The sequence below is a fragment of the Oryza sativa genome, chromosome 4 (genome assembly GCF_034140825.1).
Source record: "Oryza sativa Japonica Group chromosome 4, ASM3414082v1".
Lineage (NCBI taxonomy): Eukaryota > Viridiplantae > Streptophyta > Magnoliopsida > Poales > Poaceae > Oryza > Oryza sativa.
This window is the reverse complement of record NC_089038.1, coordinates 3,075,715-3,081,714: the sequence shown is the minus strand read 5'-3', so window position 1 is coordinate 3,081,714 and position 6,000 is coordinate 3,075,715.

Sequence of the window (6,000 nt, the reverse complement as noted above, 5' to 3'; positions counted from 1 at the left end):
CTTTCTGTGTGTGGCGTGCGTGTGTGTATATATCTGCGTCATTATAATGCCTCGCAAGTGGGTGGTATTTTTTTATATAATATAGTGCATTTTCATATTACATTTATTTTTCTATTACATGCCCAGGCTAATGCTATGGGGTGACATTTGATAACTCAAAATGAACGGATGCTATTAAGGCGTTACATTTCCGCATAGAACAGATGCTATTAAGGTTGAAGCAAAAAAAACCATAAATAGTTATGCCACTGACAATCACGCGGTACCATACATGTTTCTTCTGACGTGCTGTAGAAAAATAAATGATAATTATCAGTAGGTTTCGAATTTTTAATTTATTTTTCTAAAACATGAATATAAACCATGAATATTGAAATAATCTTTTACAACAAAACTTAAATACATGTGTTATTACCTATCATTGTTCATCAATCAAGAACGTCTTTATACATGATATTTCTTGTGCTCCTTCCTGTGGGGTCCACTTCTTTTTTATGCTTTGCTAAAATCCTTGTCGTTTTCCTTGACACCCCTTTTGATAATGCAACATAAAATTGCCCATGCGAGAATACAGGCTTTAGAAGATAGATACCGACATTTGGGATGGTTTGTCCATGTGATTTATTAATGGGTAAATTGGAACCATGCCATTATAATTTTGTAAAGTTTGAGATATTGTCATTGCGAAACTTAGACGTATTGGAAATTGCTTTCTCTTAAACTTGAAAGGAAGGGAAATATCATTTGAAGGAGATAGAGGGATCCTTGGTATGAACACCCTTTTGCGTGCATGATGTCCACCAGCGATTTCAGCATCAATGCATTGTCTTGGAATGTGCTGATCATTAGTCTTGTTCCATTGCATAGTCCATTTTAGGATCAAGGTTGCGGAGGAGAATAACAGGACAGTTGACCTTAACTTTCAGCTCATGTGGAGAGTGGCCATTTGGAGTTATCGTGTTCAGAAAGTTCAAAGGGTAGTTATTTTGGGAATCATCATCGACGAATCAAAGCTATGTTAAATCTTTTCCTTGTCATGAAACCTGTCGATCATCTTTGTGTTTAGCTTATCTACAAAATCATTTTTTGTTAAGAGAATGGCCCGTGTGCTCATATATTCCACGGAGGTTGTATTTCTCTCATCATTGAGCGAGGGGAACACATATTCAATCAGTGTGTTCACTGAATCTTCAATGTCTACATAACCAATGACAATTTCATCAGGCAGACAGACGTAATCATCTCCGATTGTGTTTTCCGTCCCGTTTCCAATCCGAAGTAGATAATCCGAAAACCACGGGTCATATAGAGCCCTCATGTTATGCGAAAGGCGTATCTTCCTTATATTTTTCCATAAATAAGATCTCTGCAAGGTAGCATAAATTATCTGTGCCCTTGTCCCACGTGTCACCACGGGAAGAACTTGTCTGAAATCACCACCAAATACAATGACATTACCTCCAAATGGCAATGAACAACCCATAATGTCTTGAAGGGATCTATCAAGAGTCTCAACTGCCTGACGCTTCGTCATTGCAGCTTCATCCCAAATAATTAAGGACGCCATGCGAAGCAACTTTGCAGTGCCATTTTGCTTCTTGAAGTTGCACATGCTGTTGTGAGCAATCTTAATAGGGATTTTGAATCTCGAGTGCGCAATACGTCCTCCGGGCAAAATCGACGCTGCTATACCAGATGTCGTAGTTGCAATGGCTATTAAGACCGCACTCTAGCAAGAAGCGCCTTGTACAAAAATGTTTTGCCAGTGCCACCTGAGCCATCTATAAAAAATACATGGCTCTTCTTATTAGTTACATGATCAATGATCTCATCAAATCCTGCACGCTGCTCATCATTAAGGGATGTGCATATGTCTAAATGGTCTTGGTCCACTGACACGTTAAGTTCCTCTATAATCTTTGTCATTACGTCGTTTCAACGTTCACCTGATTAGTGAAAACAAAAATATGCATCTTAAAACTATTGGTGGGTGGTGCGAATGTAAATTACTAAAAAAATGTTCCAGTATAACAAAAAATACCTATATCAATGATCTCGAGAAGACCATACTTCGTGATATCCTTCCCCATGGAATGGAGCAAATCACGTATGTCTCGTAGCACCATCTGCTCTACTGCTGCAGGGTTAGTGCTCCCTCTACTATAATCTTTAGACATTGCAGCCTTGTGGTTGTCCCATAATGCACGGATATCGGTGACTTCATAAAATACCAGTATGGTTGCAAATAACCGACGCAAAGTAGATGGCATTTGGAAAGTGGATGCCTCATTCAAACAATCGTCTTGTGATTTGTCCGTCTCCACAAGCCCTCTCTTCTCGCATGCCTCCCTAAAAGTAGAGTACGTTGTACCTGACAGTGTCCTCAAATCTTCAAATGAGGTTGCACCTCGCACGTGGTTGAGAAGAACTCCTAAGTAGTATCTCTCCCCTTCTCTAGGGTGAGCGTACACAACCCGTCCAACTTGGCCTCTCTTCGTTTTCCTTTTCTGCCACACATTCTGTCCAGTTATCCAACGATAATGTTTGGGGAACTCCTTGTATAGCAATTTCCTTGCTTCCGGGTCTACTTGATTCATTTTGAAATACTCCGTAAGAGTTGTCCTAGAAGAAGATCGATTATTGACAACATTCTCAAGATTACCATCCTCATCATATGTGACATACTGCATATTAGGAAGATGAAGTTGGAGCTGCAGAACAGCTGGATAGATACCAAATAGTGGGAAATGAAGCATTCTATATATAGCCTCTGGTGGTGTCACATATCTCGCATTTTTGTACTGTTGTATCTCATTTATTTCCCCAGATGAATCAACCGAGAAAGATGCACAGTCATGTCCTTTGTACACATACTTATATAGGTACTTCACAGATTTGATGCTTGCACAAGCCTCAACATTGATGTGACAGTTATACCGCATAAGCAATTCTGGATTATATGGGACCACCCACCTGTTATCTAGCACTGCACCACTAATCTTGACACGCCATCCGTCATCTCTCCTCCTGTACAACGGGTACGAGTCCTTCCCCCGTTGTGTTGCTTGGTTGAACTGTTGAGGAAAGTCGAAGCGACACTCTCCATCCACCATACAAGCACAATTCTTGTTCAGTGCGCCGCATGGTTCGTGCAGCATATGCTTAATGACAAGACGATGTAGCTCAGGGTATTTGGCCTTGTCTAGTATCTCTGCACAAATCACTTTATCGTACTCATCTGGGGTTGTCAATTTACTTCCTGACTTCATGATCAACAAGATTTGTTCATGTGGTAGTCCCCTCTTCTGAAACTCAGTGACATGCGCATCAGCCTGAACCTCCCCAAAATATATTTTCTTCACAAATAGATCCAGCATATCTCGCAGCTTATCCCTGAAAACTCTTGTGACAACATCTGGTCAATCTTGCGGTAGCTGGCCAGGTTCTAGATTTTCCGTTATATCATCCCAATATGGGTTGCACGTCATTGTAATGAAGTAATCTAGCCTCCCAAAACGTTGGATAAGAGCCATCGCATTGAGAAACCTTCGCTGCATGTCGCGATCACCTCCAAGAAAAGATCGAGGTAGCACAACCCTTTTACCAACCGCTGAACCGCTTGTCTCTCCAAAAGAAAGCACGTCAACCACGCCCTGCAGTCATTAAATAACACCATGATCAAATAACTGATATGTTGAATCATAGATGGGAGACAGTGTCAATATTTGTGGAAATATGTTATATCATTTACCTGGTATAGCTCAGTCCGAATCTTTTTTTTGTTCTCTGGTTTTGAGTACCAATCAAGTCTCATAGACTTGATTTGATGTACATATCAACGGCCCATTGTTAGAAAAGTCGTCCTCTGAACAAAATGATGTTTAGAAGTCCCCTTCTAACCTGCAGCCTAAAGCAATAGTACTCCCTCACTGTGACAAACTTGTCTTTTTTACCTTTGCCTGATTTGCTACTATCGTCATTATCATTGTCATTGTCTAGATAATTGTCAATAACCTCGTTCTCTACGTCCAAACTTACATATTGATATACATAAACAATGCATAAGGACATAAAGTTTAGAAATTATTTGACAAAAGCCACGAGTGTACGTACCCGGAAGATCAAGAAAAGTGCTTTCTTCGTTGGTACGTACATCACCTAAAGTTGATGCCTCACATGATTCATCCATTTCCACATTTTCAGGTTCCACCGAGTCTCCCCATTAGGGTTAAATAAAGGATACGCCAAAGGACCATAACAACCATGGTATGCTTTGATATAACAGGGCTTATCACCTTTTGTATGTACCAAGACATGTCTATCAAAAGTTCTCATTGGATCATCCCCCTATAACCTAATAGCAGCAACCTGGGATGCGGTAGGTGCATTATATCTTCCTTGGTCAGGCGTTACATTAGTGTTGAGCTCAATCATGTAGTCATCTATATTGGGCATGGATCCAAATCTGCTGAAGGTTTGTGCATACGGGTTTTGCTCCAAAATACGTAGATTGACCCGAACATGGTTGAGATCAACGTCAGGAGACCTACGAACCCTATGGGCCAGTGCATCAGCATCTTCTGTATCATAAAAGTAAAACTGCATATTGCGCGGCCCTTGAGAACCTGGAACCAAATTATCCAGGCAATGGTACAACGCACCGTGCACACGAAATGTATACACACTAGTTCTCGCTGCAGTGCTGACTCGTTGGTCAAGGGTAACTCCAAGGCTCGTGAATGAGAAATGGGAGTTGAAATACCGTATGTGCTTTCTAAAATACTTTGCATCATTATGCACTTGACTGGTAAACAACCGTATTAACTCGGCAAGGATTTCTGGAACATGTACATTTATTTTCCCCTGCCTGCAACAGAATCCAGGAGACTCATACTGAAACCTTATCGCGTTGCAAAACTCACAATCAGGTACTTTCTTTAAAATGTGGTGTGTCTTGGGCAGTTTATTGTATACATGGTCGTGTACATCATTGGCTTCAATACCATTAACACCCTTAACATCCACACGATATGACTTGTACCCATCATATGTAGAGGAAAAATGTTTGGTATTAAAATTTGATGATGCATAGATAATAAGGATAAAGTAAACAATATTGGTAACTTACTTTGCCGGAATTGCATATCTAACTCATCAACATTATCTGCGATGTCATAGATTTCTGCAGTCTCACCATGATCTATTTCACAATAGGTTATTGTAAATGAGACCAAATGGTTCATGGGTTAATAAATAATAAAATGATATCTCACAACTCACCTTCATGGACAAAATCAATTAGTGGAGGTTCAAGTAATCCACTATCAAATTCGACGTAAGTGTCATCTGGGGTATGTACTTTTGCATCTTGCACATGGATAGTCTCTTCTTGTGTAACTCCATCTCGTTAGAAAAGGTATTATTCATTAAATATTAAATTATATGTAATTGTAAAAAATATCAGGCACACTTATAAACAATACCTGACACACTCGACTGTGTTTACCTAGGGTAGGTGAGTCTTTATCTTCTTCAATGATCACTGGTTTCCTCTTCTTGTATTGTCGTTTATAGGTATCATTTCTATGAAGTCAATCCGTTGGATCATCTATGTTTCCATTTTTATTGTTAGTAACACTCGATGCTTGCAAAATGGTAGAATATGTAGTCCCAAATGATGACCCTAGGACAAAAATAATTGTTAGAAGAATATATAAAGATATAGTGTTGCTTGTGACAGTAAACTTTACCAATAATAGGGGTGGTTGCATCAAAATTTGCTAAGATAACATTGTTTGACTCAGCCTTCTTACTTGCACGATATTCGCGTTGCTTTCGGTTTCTATCTTCTCTTTGTTTCTCAAACTTTTCGTCTCGACAGATGTTGCCACCATCACTTTGCATGGAACTGGAAATTGTTAACAGTTGCATTGGGGTGTTTGATAATACACTTATGTCAACATTGTTCATCTCATCCCTCTTCCTTTTGCGATATTTACG